The sequence below is a fragment of the Salvelinus fontinalis genome, chromosome 22, assembly GCF_029448725.1.
Source record: "Salvelinus fontinalis isolate EN_2023a chromosome 22, ASM2944872v1, whole genome shotgun sequence".
Classification (NCBI taxonomy): domain Eukaryota; kingdom Metazoa; phylum Chordata; class Actinopteri; order Salmoniformes; family Salmonidae; genus Salvelinus; species Salvelinus fontinalis.
Genome location: NC_074686.1, coordinates 1873245 through 1893660, shown reverse-complemented (window position 1 = coordinate 1893660; position 20416 = coordinate 1873245). Strand labels below are relative to the sequence as shown.

At 45.7% G+C, this 20416-nt stretch overlaps 2 non-coding genes across 2 annotated transcripts; both read left to right on the top strand.

Moving 5' to 3' along the window:
• The first annotated feature begins 3731 nt into the window (after positions 1 to 3731).
• On the top strand, positions 3732 to 3804 carry trnaa-agc (transfer RNA alanine (anticodon AGC)). The gene has a single exon. It is a non-coding gene; the product is annotated as a tRNA-Ala (tRNA).
• Positions 3805 to 10868: 7064 nt separating this feature from the next.
• On the top strand, positions 10869 to 10941 carry trnaa-agc (transfer RNA alanine (anticodon AGC)). The gene has a single exon. It is a non-coding gene; the product is annotated as a tRNA-Ala (tRNA).
• The last annotated feature ends 9475 nt before the right edge of the window (positions 10942 to 20416 follow it).

Genomic DNA, 20416 nt, shown 5'->3' with positions numbered 1-20416 from the left:
ACACTTCATGCAGTTTTGTCTAAGTACAACCTACTGTCATGTAACAATGACAAGCAACTTTCATGTAACACTGATGTCACAATGTCAGATGAAAACGAATGACATGACTTACTATCAGAGGAGCAGCGTAGCACACACAATTGATGCCCACAAAGAAAGATGTGGGAAGTTTCCTTGAAGCCAATGCAGAGGGTAAAGAAAAACAACAACTTAAAATTTACCGCATGGCCAGTACGTGTATCGAACCCACGACCTTGGCGTTATTAGCACCATGCTCTAACCAACGGAGCTAACCGGCCGCTTGTAAATGAGCAACATTTTTAGGATGCACAGAGCCTCGGCCAGTGCTGGTGCGTAAACGAGCAAGTCCACCAACAGCATAGCCTGACAAGACTGGACCCTCTTGGTTGCTCCTTGTGGCAAAACATACACGCTGGGGAATTAGCTCATATGGTAGAGTGCTTGCTTGGCATGCGAGAGTTAGTGGGATCGATGCCCACATTCTCCAAAAAAACTATTTTTTTTTGTGCATCCAAGAAAGCTCCAGTTCACACTTCATGCATTTTTGTCTAACGACATCCTACTGTCATGTAACAATGACAAGCAACTTTCATGTAACACTGATGTCACAATGTCAGATGAAAACGAATGACATGACTTACTTTCAGAGGAGCAGCGTAGCACACACAATTGATGCCCACAAACAAAGCTGTGGGAAGTTTCCTTGAAGCCAATGCAGAGGGTAAAGAAAAACAACAGCTTAAAATGTACCTCATGGCCAGTACGGGGATCGAACCCACAACCTTAGCGTTATTAGCACCACGCTCTAACAAACTAATCTTACCAGCCGCTTGTGAAGGAGCAACATTTTTAGGATGCACAGAGGCTCGGCCAGTGCTGGCGCGTAAACGAGCAAGTCCACCAACAGCATAGCCTGACAAGACTGGACCCTCTTGGTTGCTCCTTGTGGCAAATCATACAGGCTGGGGAATTAGCTCAAATGGTAGAGTGCTTGCTTAGCATGCGAGAGGTAGTGGGAGCGCTGCCCACATTCTCCAAAAAACAATTTTTTTTTGTGCATCCAAGAAAGCTCCAGTTCACACTTCATGCAGTTTTGTCTAACTACAACCTACTGTCATGTAACAATGACAAGCAACTTTCATGTAACACTGATGTCACAATGTCAGATGAAAACGAATGACATGACTTACTATCAGAGGAGCAGCATAGCACACACAATTGATGCCCACAAACAAAGCTGTGGGAAGTTTCCTTGAAGCCAATGCAGAGGGTAAAGAAAAACAACAACTTAAAATGTATCGCATGGCCAGTACGGGTATCGAACCCACGACCTTGGCGTTATTAGCACCATGCTCTAACCAAAGGAGCTAACCGGCAGCTTGTAAAGGAGCAACATTTTTAGGATGCACAGAGCCTCGGCCAGTGCTGGCGCGTAAACGAGCAAGTCCACCAACAGCATAGCCTGACAAGACTGGACCATCTTGGTTGCTCCTTGTGGCAAATCACAAAGGCTGGGGAATTAGCTCAAATGGTAGAGTGCTTGCTTAGCATGCGAGAGGTAGTGGGATCGATGCCCACATTCTCCAAAAAACAATTTTTTTTTGTGCATCCAAGAAAGCTCCAGTTCACACTTCATGCAGTTTTGTCTAAGTACAACCTACTGTCATGTAACAATGACAAGCAACTTTCATGTAACACTGATGTCACAATGTCAGATGAAAACGAATGACATGACTTACTATCAGAGGAGCAGCGTAGCACACACAATTGATGCCCACAAAGAAAGATGTGGGAAGTTTCCTTGAAGCCAATGCAGAGGGTAAAGAAAAACAACAACTTAAAATTTACCGCATGGCCAGTACGTGTATCGAACCTACGACCTTGGCGTTATTAGCACCATGCTCTAACCAACGGAGCTAACCGGCCGCTTGTAAATGAGCAACATTTTTAGGATGCACAGAGCCTCGGCCAGTGCTGGCGCGTAAACGAGCAAGTCCACCAACAGCATAGCCTGACAAGACTGGACCCTCTTGGTTGCTCCTTGTGGCAAAACATACAGGCTGGGGAATTAGCTCATATGGTAGAGTGCTTGCTTGGCATGCGAGAGTTAGTGGGATCGATGCCCACATTCTCCAAAAAACACAATTTTTTTGTGCATCCAAGAAAGCTCCAGTTCACACTTCATGCAGTTTTGTCTAACTACAACCTACTGTCATGTAACAATGACAAGCAACTTTCATGTAACACTGATGTCACAATGTCAGATGAAAACGAATGACATGACTTACTTTCAGAGGAGCAGCGTAGCACACACAATTGATGCCCACAAACAAAGGTGTGGGAAGTTTTCTTGAAGCCAATGCAGAGAGTAAAGAAAAACAACAACTTAAAATGTACATCATTGCCAGTACGGGTATCGAACCGACGACCTTGGCGTTATTAGCACCACGCTCTAACCAACTGAGCTAACCGGCCGCTTGAAAAGGAGCAATATTTTTAGGATGCACAGAGCCTCGGCCAGTGCTGGCGCGTAAACGAGCAAGTCCACCAACAGCATAGCCTGACAAGACTGGACCCTCTTGGTTGCTCCTTGTGGCAAATCATAAAAGCTGGGTAATTAGCTCAAATGGTAGAGTGCTTGCTTAGCATGCGAGAGGTAGTGGGATCGATGCCCACATTCTCCAAAAAAACTATTTTTTTTTGTGCATCCAAGAAAGCTCCAGTTCACACTTCATGCATTTTTGTCTAACGACATCCTACTGTCATGTAACAATGACAAGCAACTTTCATGTAACACTGATGTCACAATGTCAGATGAAAACGAATGACATGACTTACTTTCAGAGGAGCAGCGTAGCACACACAATTGATGCCCACAAACAAAGCTGTGGGAAGTTTCCTTGAAGCCAATGCAGAGGGTAAAGAAAAACAACAGCTTAAAATGTACCTCATGGCCAGTACGGGGATCGAACCCACAACCTTAGCGTTATTAGCAGCACGCTCTAACAAACTAATCTTACCAGCCGCTTGTGAAGGAGCAACATTTTTAGGATGCACAGAGGCTCGGCCAGTGCTGGCGCGTAAACGAGCAAGTCCACCAACAGCATAGCCTGACAAGACTGGACCCTCTTGGTTGCTCCTTGTGGCAAATCATACAGGCTGGGGAATTAGCTCAAATGGTAGAGTGCTTGCTTAGCATGCGAGAGGTAGTGGGAGCGCTGCCCACATTCTCCAAAAAACACAATTTTTTTGTGGATCCAAGAAAGCTCCAATTCACACTTCATGCAGTTTTGTCTAACGACAACCTACTGTCATGTAACAATGACAGGCAACTTTCATGTAACAGTGATGTCACAATGTCAGATGAAAACGAATGACATGACTTACTATCAGAGGAGCAGCGTAGCACACACAATTGATGCCCACAAACAAAGCTGTGGGAAGTTTCCTTGAAGCCAATGCAGAGGGTAAAGAAAAACAACAACTTAAAATGTACCTCATGGCCAGTACGGGTATTGAACCCACGACCTTGGCGTTATTAGCACCATGCTCTAACCAACGGAGCTAACCGGCCGCTTGTAAAGGAACAACATTTTTAGGATGCACAGAGCCTCGGCCAGTGCTGGCGCGTAAACGAGCAAGTCCACCAACAGCATAGCCTGACAAGACTGGACCCTCTTGGTTGCTCCTTGTTGCAAATCATACAGGCTGGGGAATTAGCTCAATTGGTAGAGTGCTTGCTTAGCATGCGAGAGGTAGTGGGATCGATGCCCACATTCTCCAAAAAACACAAATTTTTTGTGGATCCAAGAAAGCTCCAGTTCACACTTCATGCAGTTTTGTCTAACGACAACCTACTGTCATGTAACAATGACAGGCAACTTTCATGTATCACTGATGTCACGATGTCAGATGAAAACGAATGACATGACTTACTTTCAGAGGAGCAGCGTAGCACACACAATTGATGCCCACAAACAAAGCTGTGGGAAGTTTTCTTGAAGCCAATGCAGAAGGTAAAGAAAAACAACAACTTAAAATGTACCTCATGGCCAGCACGGGGATCGAACCCACGACCTTAGCGGTATTAGCACCACGCTCTAACCAACTGAGCTAACCGGCCGCTTGCAAAGGAGCAACATTTTTAGGATGCACAGAGGCTCGGCCAGTGCTGGCGCGTAAACGAGCAAGTCCACCAACAGCATAGCCTGACAAGACTGGACCCTCTTGGTTGCTCCTTGTGGCAAATCATACAGGCTGGGGAATTAGCTCAAATGGTAGAGCGCTTGCTTAGCATGCGAGAGGTAGTGGGATCTATGAACCCATTCTCCAAAAAACATTTTTTTTTGTGCATCCAAGAAAGCTCCAGTTCACACTTCATGCAGTTTTGTCTAACGACAACCTACTGTCATGTAACAATGACAAGCAACTTTCATGTAACACTGATGTCACAATGTCAGATGAAAACGAATGACATGACTTACTTTCAGAGGAGCAGCGTAGCACACACAATTGATGCCCACAAACAAAGCTGTGGGAAGTTTCCTTGAAGCCAATGCAGAGGGTAAAGAAAAACAACAGCTTAAAATGTACCTCATGGCCAGTACTGGGATCGAACCCACGACCTTAGCGTTATTAGCACCACGCTCTAACCAACTAATCTAACCAGCCGCTTTATGAAGGAGCAACATTTTTAGGATGCACAGAGGCTCGGCCAGTGCTGGCGCGTAAACGAGCAAGTCCACCAACAGCATAGCCTGACAAGACTGGACCCTCTTGGTTGCTCCTTGTGGCAAATCATACAGGCTGGGGAATTAGCTCAAATGGTAGAGTGCTTGCTTAGCATGCGAGAGGTAGTGGGATTGATGCCCACATTCTCCAAAAAAACAATTTTTTTGTGGATCCAAGAAAGCTCCAGTTCATACTTCATGCAGTTTTGTTCAACGACAACCTACTGTCATGTAACAATGACAGGCAACTTTCATGTAACAGTGATGTCACAATGTCAGATGAAAACGAATGACATGACTTACTATCAGAGGAGCAGCGTAGCACACACAATTGATGCCCACAAACAAAGCTGTGGGAAGTTTCCTTGAAGCCAATGCAGAGGGTAAAGAAAAACAACAACTTAAAATGTACCTCATGGCCAGTACGGGGATCGAACCCACGACCTTGGCGTTATTAGCACCACACTCTAACCAACTGAGCTATCCGGCCGCTTGGAAAGGAGTAACATTTTTAGGATGCACAGAGCCTCGGCCAGTGCTGGCGCGTAAACGAGCAAGTCCACCAACAGCATAGCCTGACAAGACTGGACCATCTTGGTTGCTCCTTGTGGCAAATCATAAAGACTCGGGAATTAGCTCAAATGGTAGAGTGCTTACATAGCATGCGAGAGGTAGTGGGATCGATGCCCACATTCTCCAAAAAACAATTTTTTTTTGTGCATCCAAGAAAGCTCCAGTTCACACTTCATGCAGTTTTGTCTAACTACAACCTACTGTCATGTAACAATGACAAGCAACTTTCATGTAACACTGATGTCACAATGTCAGATGAAAACGAATGACATGACTTACTATCAGAGGAGCAGCATAGCACACACAATTGATGCCCACAAACAAAGCTGTGGGAAGTTTCCTTGAAGCCAATGCAGAGGGTAAAGAAAAACAACAACTTAAAATGTATCGCATGGCCAGTACGGGTATCGAACCCACGACCTTGGCGTTATTAGCACCATGCTCTAACCAAAGGAGCTAACCGGCAGCTTGTAAAGGAGCAACATTTTTAGGATGCACAGAGCCTCGGCCAGTGCTGGCGCGTAAACGAGCAAGTCCACCAACAGCATAGCCTGACAAGACTGGACCATCTTGGTTGCTCCTTGTGGCAAATCACAAAGGCTGGGGAATTAGCTCAAATGGTAGAGTGCTTGCTTAGCATGCGAGAGGTAGTGGGATCGATGCCCACATTCTCCAAAAAACATTTTTTTTTTGTGCATCCAAGAAAGCTCCAGTTCACACTTCATGCAGTTTTGTCTAAGTACAACCTACTGTCATGTAACAATGACAAGCAACTTTCATGTAACACTGATGTCACAATGTCAGATGAAAACGAATGACATGACTTACTATCAGAGGAGCAGCGTAGCACACACAATTGATGCCCACAAAGAAAGATGTGGGAAGTTTCCTTGAAGCCAATGCAGAGGGTAAAGAAAAACAACAACTTAAAATTTACCGCATGGCCAGTACGTGTATCGAAACCACGACCTTGGCGTTATTAGCACCATGCTCTAACCAACGGAGCTAACCGGCCGCTTGTAAATGAGCAACATTTTTAGGATGCACAGAGCCTCGGCCAGTGCTGGTGCGTAAACGAGCAAGTCCACCAACAGCATAGCCTGACAAGACTGGACCCTCTTGGTTGCTCCTTGTGGCAAAACATACACGCTGGGGAATTAGCTCATATGGTAGAGTGCTTGCTTGGCATGCGAGAGTTAGTGGGATCGATGCCCACATTCTCCAAAAAAACTATTTTTTTTTGTGCATCCAAGAAAGCTCCAGTTCACACTTCATGCATTTTTGTCTAACGACATCCTACTGTCATGTAACAATGACAAGCAACTTTCATGTAACACTGATGTCACAATGTCAGATGAAAACGAATGACATGACTTACTTTCAGAGGAGCAGCGTAGCACACACAATTGATGCCCACAAACAAAGCTGTGGGAAGTTTCCTTGAAGCCAATGCAGAGGGTAAAGAAAAACAACAGCTTAAAATGTACCTCATGGCCAGTACGGGGATCGAACCCACAACCTTAGCGTTATTAGCACCACGCTCTAACAAACTAATCTTACCAGCCGCTTGTGAAGGAGCAACATTTTTAGGATGCACAGAGGCTCGGCCAGTGCTGGCGCGTAAACGAGCAAGTCCACCAACAGCATAGCCTGACAAGACTGGACCCTCTTGGTTGCTCCTTGTGGCAAATCATACAGGCTGGGGAATTAGCTCAAATGGTAGAGTGCTTGCTTAGCATGCGAGAGGTAGTGGGAGCGCTGCCCACATTCTCCAAAAAACAATTTTTTTTTGTGCATCCAAGAAAGCTCCAGTTCACACTTCATGCAGTTTTGTCTAACTACAACCTACTGTCATGTAACAATGACAAGCAACTTTCATGTAACACTGATGTCACAATGTCAGATGAAAACGAATGACATGACTTACTATCAGAGGAGCAGCATAGCACACACAATTGATGCCCACAAACAAAGCTGTGGGAAGTTTCCTTGAAGCCAATGCAGAGGGTAAAGAAAAACAACAACTTAAAATGTATCGCATGGCCAGTACGGGTATCGAACCCACGACCTTGGCGTTATTAGCACCATGCTCTAACCAAAGGAGCTAACCGGCAGCTTGTAAAGGAGCAACATTTTTAGGATGCACAGAGCCTCGGCCAGTGCTGGCGCGTAAACGAGCAAGTCCACCAACAGCATAGCCTGACAAGACTGGACCATCTTGGTTGCTCCTTGTGGCAAATCACAAAGGCTGGGGAATTAGCTCAAATGGTAGAGTGCTTGCTTAGCATGCGAGAGGTAGTGGGATCGATGCCCACATTCTCCAAAAAACAATTTTTTTTTGTGCATCCAAGAAAGCTCCAGTTCACACTTCATGCAGTTTTGTCTAAGTACAACCTACTGTCATGTAACAATGACAAGCAACTTTCATGTAACACTGATGTCACAATGTCAGATGAAAACGAATGACATGACTTACTATCAGAGGAGCAGCGTAGCACACACAATTGATGCCCACAAAGAAAGATGTGGGAAGTTTCCTTGAAGCCAATGCAGAGGGTAAAGAAAAACAACAACTTAAAATTTACCGCATGGCCAGTACGTGTATCGAACCCACGACCTTGGCGTTATTAGCACCATGCTCTAACCAACGGAGCTAACCGGCCGCTTGTAAATGAGCAACATTTTTAGGATGCACAGAGCCTCGGCCAGTGCTGGCGCGTAAACGAGCAAGTCCACCAACAGCATAGCCTGACAAGACTGGACCCTCTTGGTTGCTCCTTGTGGCAAAACATACAGGCTGGGGAATTAGCTCATATGGTAGAGTGCTTGCTTGGCATGCGAGAGTTAGTGGGATCGATGCCCACATTCTCCAAAAAACACAATTTTTTTGTGCATCCAAGAAAGCTCCAGTTCACACTTCATGCAGTTTTGTCTAACTACAACCTACTGTCATGTAACAATGACAAGCAACTTTCATGTAACACTGATGTCACAATGTCAGATGAAAACGAATGACATGACTTACTTTCAGAGGAGCAGCGTAGCACACACAATTGATGCCCACAAACAAAGGTGTGGGAAGTTTTCTTGAAGCCAATGCAGAGAGTAAAGAAAAACAACAACTTAAAATGTACATCATTGCCAGTACGGGTATCGAACCGACGACCTTGGCGTTATTAGCACCACGCTCTAACCAACTGAGCTAACCGGCCGCTTGAAAAGGAGCAATATTTTTAGGATGCACAGAGCCTCGGCCAGTGCTGGCGCGTAAACGAGCAAGTCCACCAACAGCATAGCCTGACAAGACTGGACCCTCTTGGTTGCTCCTTGTGGCAAATCATAAAAGCTGGGTAATTAGCTCAAATGGTAGAGTGCTTGCTTAGCATGCGAGAGGTAGTGGGATCGATGCCCACATTCTCCAAAAAAACTATTTTTTTTTGTGCATCCAAGAAAGCTCCAGTTCACACTTCATGCATTTTTGTCTAACGACATCCTACTGTCATGTAACAATGACAAGCAACTTTCATGTAACACTGATGTCACAATGTCAGATGAAAACGAATGACATGACTTACTTTCAGAGGAGCAGCGTAGCACACACAATTGATGCCCACAAACAAAGCTGTGGGAAGTTTCCTTGAAGCCAATGCAGAGGGTAAAGAAAAACAACAGCTTAAAATGTACCTCATGGCCAGTACGGGGATCGAACCCACAACCTTAGCGTTATTAGCACCACGCTCTAACAAACTAATCTTACCAGCCGCTTGTGAAGGAGCAACATTTTTAGGATGCACAGAGGCTCGGCCAGTGCTGGCGCGTAAACGAGCAAGTCCACCAACAGCATAGCCTGACAAGACTGGACCCTCTTGGTTGCTCCTTGTGGCAAATCATACAGGCTGGGGAATTAGCTCAAATGGTAGAGTGCTTGCTTAGCATGCGAGAGGTAGTGGGAGCGCTGCCCACATTCTCCAAAAAACACAATTTTTTTGTGGATCCAAGAAAGCTCCAATTCACACTTCATGCAGTTTTGTCTAACGACAACCTACTGTCATGTAACAATGACAGGCAACTTTCATGTAACAGTGATGTCACAATGTCAGATGAAAACGAATGACATGACTTACTATCAGAGGAGCAGCGTAGCACACACAATTGATGCCCACAAACAAAGCTGTGGGAAGTTTCCTTGAAGCCAATGCAGAGGGTAAAGAAAAACAACAACTTAAAATGTACCTCATGGCCAGTACGGGTATTGAACCCACGACCTTGGCGTTATTAGCACCATGCTCTAACCAACGGAGCTAACCGGCCGCTTGTAAAGGAACAACATTTTTAGGATGCACAGAGCCTCGGCCAGTGCTGGCGCGTAAACGAGCAAGTCCACCAACAGCATAGCCTGACAAGACTGGACCCTCTTGGTTGCTCCTTGTGGCAAATCATACAGGCTGGGGAATTAGCTCAAATGGTAGAGCGCTTGCTTAGCATGCGAGAGGTAGTGGGATCTATGAACCCATTCTCCAAAAAACATTTTTTTTTGTGCATCCAAGAAAGCTCCAGTTCACACTTCATGCAGTTTTGTCTAACGACAACCTACTGTCATGTAACAATGACAAGCAACTTTCATGTAACACTGATGTCACAATGTCAGATGAAAACGAATGACATGACTTACTTTCAGAGGAGCAGCGTAGCACACACAATTGATGCCCACAAACAAAGCTGTGGGAAGTTTCCTTGAAGCCAATGCAGAGGGTAAAGAAAAACAACAGCTTAAAATGTACCTCATGGCCAGTACTGGGATCGAACCCACGACCTTAGCGTTATTAGCACCACGCTCTAACCAACTAATCTAACCAGCCGCTTTATGAAGGAGCAACATTTTTAGGATGCACAGAGGCTCGGCCAGTGCTGGCGCGTAAACGAGCAAGTCCACCAACAGCATAGCCTGACAAGACTGGACCCTCTTGGTTGCTCCTTGTGGCAAATCATACAGGCTGGGGAATTAGCTCAAATGGTAGAGTGCTTGCTTAGCATGCGAGAGGTAGTGGGATTGATGCCCACATTCTCCAAAAAAACAATTTTTTTGTGGATCCAAGAAAGCTCCAGTTCATACTTCATGCAGTTTTGTTCAACGACAACCTACTGTCATGTAACAATGACAGGCAACTTTCATGTAACAGTGATGTCACAATGTCAGATGAAAACGAATGACATGACTTACTATCAGAGGAGCAGCGTAGCACACACAATTGATGCACACAAACAAAGCTGTGGGAAGTTTCCTTGAAGCCAATGCAGAGGGTAAAGAAAAACAACAACTTAAAATGTACCTCATGGCCAGTACGGGTATTGAACCCACGACCTTGGCGTTATTAGCACCATGCTCTAACCAACGGAGCTAACCGGCCGCTTGTAAAGGAACAACATTTTTAGGATGCACAGAGCCTCGGCCAGTGCTGGCGCGTAAACGAGCAAGTCCACCAACAGCATAGCCTGACAAGACTGGACCCTCTTGGTTGCTCCTTGTTGCAAATCATACAGGCTGGGGAATTAGCTCAATTGGTAGAGTGCTTGCTTAGCATGCGAGAGGTAGTGGGATCGATGCCCACATTCTCCAAAAAACACAAATTTTTTGTGGATCCAAGAAAGCTCCAGTTCACACTTCATGCAGTTTTGTCTAACGACAACCTACTGTCATGTAACAATGACAGGCAACTTTCATGTATCACTGATGTCACGATGTCAGATGAAAACGAATGACATGACTTACTTTCAGAGGAGCAGCGTAGCACACACAATTGATGCCCACAAACAAAGCTGTGGGAAGTTTTCTTGAAGCCAATGCAGAAGGTAAAGAAAAACAACAACTTAAAATGTACCTCATGGCCAGCACGGGGATCGAACCCACGACCTTAGCGGTATTAGCACCACGCTCTAACCAACTGAGCTAACCGGCCGCTTGCAAAGGAGCAACATTTTTAGGATGCACAGAGGCTCGGCCAGTGCTGGCGCGTAAACGAGCAAGTCCACCAACAGCATAGCCTGACAAGACTGGACCCTCTTGGTTGCTCCTTGTGGCAAATCATACAGGCTGGGGAATTAGCTCAAATGGTAGAGCGCTTGCTTAGCATGCGAGAGGTAGTGGGATCTATGAACCCATTCTCCAAAAAACATTTTTTTTTGTGCATCCAAGAAAGCTCCAGTTCACACTTCATGCAGTTTTGTCTAACGACAACCTACTGTCATGTAACAATGACAAGCAACTTTCATGTAACACTGATGTCACAATGTCAGATGAAAACGAATGACATGACTTACTTTCAGAGGAGCAGCGTAGCACACACAATTGATGCCCACAAACAAAGCTGTGGGAAGTTTCCTTGAAGCCAATGCAGAGGGTAAAGAAAAACAACAGCTTAAAATGTACCTCATGGCCAGTACTGGGATCGAACCCACGACCTTAGCGTTATTAGCACCACGCTCTAACCAACTAATCTAACCAGCCGCTTTATGAAGGAGCAACATTTTTAGGATGCACAGAGGCTCGGCCAGTGCTGGCGCGTAAACGAGCAAGTCCACCAACAGCATAGCCTGACAAGACTGGACCCTCTTGGTTGCTCCTTGTGGCAAATCATACAGGCTTGGGAATTAGCTCAAATGGTAGAGTGCTTGCTTAGCATGCGAGAGGTAGTGGGATTGATACCCACATTCTCCAAAAAACACAATTTTTTTGTGGATCCAAGAAAGCTCCAGTTCATACTTCATGCAGTTTTGTTCAACGACAACCTACTGTCATGTAACAATGACAAGCAACTTTCATGTAACACTGATGTCACAATGTCAGATGAAAACGAATGACATGACTTACGATCAGAGGAGCAGCGTAGCACACACAATTGATGCCCACAAACAAAGCTGTGGGAAGTTTCCTTGAAGCCAATGCAGAGGGTAAAGAAAAACAACAACTTAAAATGTACCTCATGGCCAGTACGGGGATCGAACCCACGACCTTGGCGTTATTAGCACCACACTCTAACCAACTGAGCTATCCGGCCGCTTGGAAAGGAGCAACATTTTTAGGATGCACAGAGCCTCGGCCAGTGCTGGCGCGTAAACGAGCAAGTCCACCAACAGCATAGCCTGACAAGACTGGACCCTCTTGGTTGCTCCTTGTGGCAAATCATAAAAGCTCGGGAATTAGCTCAAATGGTAGAGTGCTTACATAGCATGTGAGAGGTAGTGGGATCGATGCCCACATTCTCCAAAAAACACAAATTTTTTGTGGATCCAAGAAAGCTCCAGTTCACACTTCATGCAGTTTTGTCTAACGACAACCTACTGTCATGTAACAATGACAGGCAACTTTCATGTATCACTGATGTCACGATGTCAGATGAAAACGAATGACATGACTTACTTTCAGAGGAGCAGCGTAGCACACACAATTGATGCCCACAAACAAAGCTGTGGGAAGTTTTCTTGAAGCCAATGCAGAAGGTAAAGAAAAACAACAACTTAAAATGTACCTCATGGCCAGCACGGGGATCGAACCCACGACCTTAGCGGTATTAGCACCACGCTCTAACCAACTGAGCTAACCGGCCGCTTGCAAAGGAGCAACATTTTTAGGATGCACAGAGCCTCGGCCAGTGCTGGCGCGTAAACGAGCAAGTCCACCAACAGCATAGCCTGACAAGACTGGACCCTCTTGGTTGCTCCTTGTGGCAAATCATACAGGCTGGGGAATTAGCTCAAATGGTAGAGCGCTTGCTTAGCATGCGAGAGGTAGTGGGATCTATGAACCCATTCTCCAAAAAACATTTTTTTTTGTGCATCCAAGAAAGCTCCAGTTCACACTTCATGCAGTTTTGTCTAACGACAACCTACTGTCATGTAACAATGACAAGCAACTTTCATGTAACACTGATGTCACAATGTCAGATGAAAACGAATGACATGACTTACTTTCAGAGGAGCAGCGTAGCACACACAATTGATGCCCACAAACAAAGCTGTGGGAAGTTTCCTTGAAGCCAATGCAGAGGGTAAAGAAAAACAACAGCTTAAAATGTACCTCATGGCCAGTACTGGGATCGAACCCACGACCTTAGCGTTATTAGCACCACGCTCTAACCAACTAATCTAACCAGCCGCTTTATGAAGGAGCAACATTTTTAGGATGCACAGAGGCTCGGCCAGTGCTGGCGCGTAAACGAGCAAGTCCACCAACAGCATAGCCTGACAAGACTGGACCCTCTTGGTTGCTCCTTGTGGCAAATCATACAGGCTTGGGAATTAGCTCAAATGGTAGAGTGCTTGCTTAGCATGCGAGAGGTAGTGGGATTGATACCCACATTCTCCAAAAAACACAATTTTTTTGTGGATCCAAGAAAGCTCCAGTTCATACTTCATGCAGTTTTGTTCAACGACAACCTACTGTCATGTAACAATGACAAGCAACTTTCATGTAACACTGATGTCACAATGTCAGATGAAAACGAATGACATGACTTACGATCAGAGGAGCAGCGTAGCACACACAATTGATGCCCACAAACAAAGCTGTGGGAAGTTTCCTTGAAGCCAATGCAGAGGGTAAAGAAAAACAACAACTTAAAATGTACCTCATGGCCAGTACGGGGATCGAACCCACGACCTTGGCGTTATTAGCACCACACTCTAACCAACTGAGCTATCCGGCCGCTTGGAAAGGAGCAACATTTTTAGGATGCACAGAGCCTCGGCCAGTGCTGGCGCGTAAACGAGCAAGTCCACCAACAGCATAGCCTGACAAGACTGGACCCTCTTGGTTGCTCCTTGTGGCAAATCATAAAGGCTCGGGAATTAGCTCAAATGGTAGAGTGCTTACATAGCATGTGAGAGGTAGTGGGATCGATGCCCACATTCTCCAAAAAACAATTTTTTTTTGTGCATCCAAGAAAGCTCCAGTTCACACTTCATGCAGTTTTGTCTAACTACAACCTACTGTCATGTAACAATGACAAGCAACTTTCATGTAACACTGATGTCACAATGTCAGATGAAAACGAATGACATGACTTACTATCAGAGGAGCAGCGTAGCACACACAATTGATGCCCACAAAGAAAGCTGTGGGAAGTTTCCTTGAAGCCAATGCAGAGGGTAAAGAAAAACAACAACTTAAAATGTATCGCATGGCCAGTACGGGTATCGAACCCACGACCTTGGCGATATTAGCACCATGCTCTAACCAAAGGAGCTAACCGGCAGCTCGTAAAGGAGCAACATTTTTAGGATGCACAGAGCCTCGGCCAGTGCTGGCGCGTAAACGAGCAAGTCCACCATCAGCATAGCCTGACAAGACTGGACCCTCTTGGTTGCTCCTTGTGGCAAATCATACAGGCTGGTGAATTAGCTCAAATGGTAAAGTGCTTGCTTAGCATGCGAGAGGTAGTGGGATCGATGCCCACATTCTCCAAAAAACACAATTTTTTTGTGGATCCAAGAAAGCTCCAGTTCACACTTCATGCAGTTTTGTCTAACGACAACCTACTGTCATGTAACAATGACAAGCAACTTTCATGTAACACTGATGTCACAATGTCAGATGAAAACGAATTACATGACTTACTTTCAGAGGAGCAGCGTAGCACACACAATTGATGCCCACAAACAAAGCTGTGGGAAGTTTCCTTGAAGCCAATGCAGAGGGTAAAGAAAAACAACAACTTAAAATGTACCTCATGGCCAGCACGGGGATCGAACCCACGACCTTGGCGTTATTAGCACCACACTCTAACCAACTGAGCTATCCGGCCGCTTGGAAAGGAGCAACATTTTTAGGATGCACAGAGCCTCGGCCAGTGCTGGTGTAGCGTGGTTCGTTCTGCGTTGTGTAATTCTTAATGAAGACGCTGCCACAACTGATGGTCTGCTCGTTGAAATCTTTTTATTTGCCCTGCACACGAAGAGACAACACACACGTTACCCTTGGTGCAGTCACAGCTATCCGGCACCTTGCTAGCCGAGGGTCAGGCAAAAGAGCGCCAAAAGGAATTAACAGGTGCTGCGTGCACACTCGCTGCACAACAGCATATACAAGTAAAACTATACAGAACATAATTCTGACAAAATAAAAGACATACCTGCACACGAAGAGACAACACACACGTTACCCTTGGTGCAGTCACAGCTATCCGGCACCTGCGCGAGCACATGTACACTCACTCAACCACTGTCACAAGTACTTAGAAGTTACAACAGATACCCCAGTCAGTGAGCTCTGTGAAACTTGTTAACATAAATTCCTACACTGTCCACACTATAACAAACGTATGGTTGCAAAACAGTACATTGTATAACCTTATGACGGTTTTATATTAAACAGTTTCGGAGCCAAGGACAACATACCTTGCTAGCCGAGGGTCAGGCAAAAGAGAATGATAAAGTGGTATGGGGATACAGATAACCCGCGATGGGCCAAACCAAAATATACAAAACTTTTACAATCACTTGTATGTACAATATTGGTATGAAAAAGTGTTTGTACACCAAATAAAAACATTAGCTATGCAGCTGTAATTAAATAAAAAAATACACTGAATTATTATTATTATTACCAGATTATTAACATCCCCTCTTGACCTGGCCTATTTGAATTGGTCCTTGTGTGCAATTTGGTGCGTAATCTAGGGGAACAACATCACACTGCTACATTCACCCCCACTGTTTTACACTAGATTATAGACCCAAAACAAAACACATTACCTCAAAGGTAACAAAGCAAAGAAAGAAAAAAAATTCACACCCACAGGGCGACAGAGTAACCCAGTGTAGTCCCTTAATTCTAGACCCACAAATGGTCGATCAGCTGAAAAGCTATCCCGCGAAGGATTAGGAAAAATAAGGGGTAGCTAATCCCTTATTCAACCGTATACGAAAAATGCCATATACATTTTATGCCGATGGACTACACACAAAGTTACATGAATTGTCAAATATATTAGACAAACCCACAAATCATTCTAAGACATGCTTAGATTTCCTACATTCCTACAAAAGAAAAGGTAGGCAATATCCTACCGTCACTGAGAAAACAAGAACTGTTTCATTTCCTGTGTAGACATAGTTTGGATTAACCTATCCACTGGCTTAATAAGTCTACCCAGTCTAGTCCGAACACCCTCACCCACAAACCTAGCAGGAATGTCACAGACAGCACTAACCCTGCTCAGAGGTCTAACCTCAGGATGGGGAGTACTACAGATCCGCATCTCCGGAGCCAGCACACTTTCAGTTACCGACTCAACACTAGTAGTGTCAGACGACTGATCAGAATCCTGGTAGATTGTCACAGACCACACTGACGAAGCATCTTCAACCAAGGTAACATCATCCACACTGAATGGAGTTTCGCAATCAGAACTCTTGTAGGCTTCGGGGATATCTCTCTGGTCCACTTCTGCTGAGCACACCTCACTTAAGGGGACTTCATACGGTTGTTCCACCTCACTTCCATCAGCCGGGACTTCACCATCCTCTTGGAGTATCCTCCCAGAAGACTCAGGAAGGCCTGCTACCCAGTGGACAGTCCTGGCGTCACTCCCATCCATTTGGCTGGACATTGCAGACATCTCAGAGATCACGTCACCACTCGATAGAGATCCGTGACCCTCAGGTTCCTCCCACGAAGGTAAAGGCAGAAAGTTGACTGGCATAATCAGGTTCCTATGCACAGTTTTGATGCGTCCAGTGGTAGGGTGTTGGATACGATATGTGTTCAGTGAGCTGTTCTTTGCAACCACTATGTACACCACACTCTCCCAGCGATCAGCCAGTTTCTTCTTGCCCCTCTCCCCCTTGTTAGCAAGTAGAACTCTATCTCCCTTCTGCACCGAGTGACCCTTAGACCGTCTGTTGTAGACCTCGGCTTGTCTCTTTTGTTGCTTACTGGCATGCTGCTGGGCCAATGTCATGGCCTCTCTCAGATCCTCACCCAGAGACTGGACATACTTATCCACATCTACTGTGTCCCCATCCAACAGCACACTTTCAAACATAACATCTACCGGCAACCTAGGGGTGCGTCCGAACATCAAGAAGAAGGGTGGAAACCCAGTAGTCTCATGAACAGTGCAGTTATAGGAGAATGTCAATGTGTTCAACATCTGAGGCCATTTAGCCTTAGACCTAGCTGGCAGAGCTCTAATCATCCCACCCAGTGTGCGATTCAGACGTTCTGCTTGACCGTTACCCATGGGATGATAAGGTGTGGTGTGGGACTTTTCAACACCAGATAACTGAAGTAATTCTGCAATAAGTAAACTCTCGAAGTTTGCACCCCTGTCAGAATGGATGCAATCAGCGAACCCATAAATGCAGAAGAAATTATTCCAGAGAACACGAGCAACAGTCTTAGCAGACTGGTTTGGACATGGATACGCACAGGCCAGCTTAGTAAAGTGATCAGTCACTACTAACACATCAATAGACTTGTTGTTTGAATCTTCGGCAGTCCAGAAATCAATACACACAAGTTCTAAAGGTGCCGTTGTCACAATGGAGACAAGTGGGGCTCTCGCTTCAGGCTCAGGTGCTTTACTCAACACACATCTCTTACAGTGGGCCACATATTCCTTGACATCCTTCTCCATAGATTCCCAGTAAAACCGCTGTCTCGTGAGCCACAATGTGCGCTGCTGACCCTGATGACCAGCATCATCATGAACTCCCTTCAACACAAGGCCTCTCAAAGACACAGGTACGACATACTGGAATATTTTCTTCTTACTCACTGGGTGTTTTGAGACACGATACAGAATCCCTAACCGCGTGGTGAGTTTCCCCCACTGTCTTAGAGTATAAACTGTTTCTTTAGCTTCAAAGACTCGCTCTCTCCTAGATGGGCGCCGGCCTCTATCTACAAAGAACATTACTCTGCTGATGATAGGATCCAGTGACTGGTTATCATACAGCTCCTTGTGTGTAAGGACAGGTAAAGGGCTCTGACCCATGGACATCAACTTCTCAAGGTGCTGCACATGTGAAACGGACCTCACTGTGGCACCATCATCCCATCGGCGATGGGCTTGAAGGACAGCAGACACCTCTTCACAGGAAACCAACCCACTGACATCGTCTCCAGCTCTACTCAACTCACTCCCAGGAGCCATAGACGTTCCACAGCCAGCCTCGGGCTGCTCACAGGAGAGACGGAACATGTCTTGTACATCATCCAGTCGAAGACCTCTGGCTTCCTCCAGCAGGACATCATATGGAATTCTTGTCAGTCGGTGCAGAACTTTGGGGCGGACAAATGGCTCTCTGCTCAAAGCATCAGCAACGACATTCTTGGGCCCTGGTATGTACTGGATATCAAAATCAAAAGGTGCCAGCTTTGCAACCCATCTCTGCTCACATGCATCAAGTCTCGGCTTTGTAAGAATATATTTGAGTGGATTGTTGTCGGTCCACACCGTAAACTTATGCCCTCGCAGCCAATGGCTGAACTTATCATGAATGGCCCATTTCATGGCTAGAAATTCCAGCCGGTGAGCAGGATACTTGGATTGTGCATGATTAAGAGATTTACTAGCAAAAGCTATTGGCCTGGCTATGGCCTTCCCATCTTGCACTTGGGATAGTACCGCTCCCAAACCACTAGTAGATGCATCAACAGAAAGCAAAAATGGCTGAGAAAAATCTGGATGAGCCAGCAGTGCCTGGTCAACTAGTGCTGCTTTCAAAGCTTCAAAAGCGAGTTGACACTCGGCAGTCCAGTCTGCAGCAGTGAGCCTGCGAGAGGGACCAGGCCTCTTTCTGCCCTTGCCTCTCCTAGGCTTCTTCTGACCTGTAGTCAGCTGAAACAATGGCCTAGCAACCATGGAACAATTCTCAATGTAGTGTTGATAGTATACTACCATACCAAGGAAAGAACGGATTTTGCTAGGAGACGGAGTGACACCATCAGCTTCCATCATCTCACTCTCAGTCACATTCAAAATGGTTTGAATCTTAGCAGGATCAGTGGCTACGCCCTCCTGAGAAATGATGTGGCCCAAAAACTTAACAGACCTCCTCAAAAACTTGCACTTAGACGGAGACAGTTTAAGATTGTGCTCCTGCAACCGCTGGAAAACCATCTCAAGTCTCTGCAGACTCTCTTCCTCCGTCTTAGCAAAAACCATCAGATCATCCAAATAGCAAAGGAGACTTAGAAAGTTTTGGTCCCCAAAGATGGTCAGCATCATTCTCATAAACGTAGCCGGGCTGTTGCAAAGGCCCTGAGGCAAACGATTGTACTCGTGCAGACCTAAAGGAGAGGAAAAGGCAGTGTATTTCTTATCCTCTTCATGCAGTGGCACATTGTAGTACCCTGATGTCAAGTCCATTGTGCTGAAGAAGGCATTACCTCCCAGCGCCGCCAGTACATCAGCCTGATGAGGCAGGGGATGAGCATCCTTCACTGTGCGGGCGTTTAACCACCTAAAGTCAGTACATAGACGCAAGTCCCCATTCTTTTTCCATACCAGCACCAATGGTGAGGCATACTCGCTGCTGGATTTTCTGACGATTTCCTTTTCCTCCATATCATCCAGTGTTTCCCTGAGTTTTTGGTAATCAGCTGGAGAAAGCCTACGATAAGGTAATCGAAATGGGCGGTCATCAGTCAGCCGTATGCGATGGCAGAACTCTTTTGCCTCTCCACAATCCAGGCTATGTCTAGAGAACACCGTGTCATACTTCTCAATTAAACCGACAAGTTTGTCTTTCCAGAACTGTGAGACTGGACACTCCTCAACCGACAGGCCTTGAAGTCCAAGATTGCTCAGTGTACTGTTTCCATTAACTACACTGCCATCAACTGAACTCTTGGCTGTAAGACTGCCATGTGAGCTGTCACATTGTGCTTTTGCCACGTTCTGGTAAGCAGCTTTCTGCTTGACATCATCAAAATCCTCCAATGCAATACAAGGGTACACATCTGCCACTTTAGCATTTCGTCTCAGGGTAACTGGCGAGGTTGTTGGATTCACAATCTTCACAGGGAGCCATCCATCCCCCCACAGAGGCGTAACTACTCTCCCTACTAGTATGTGTCGATTCACACA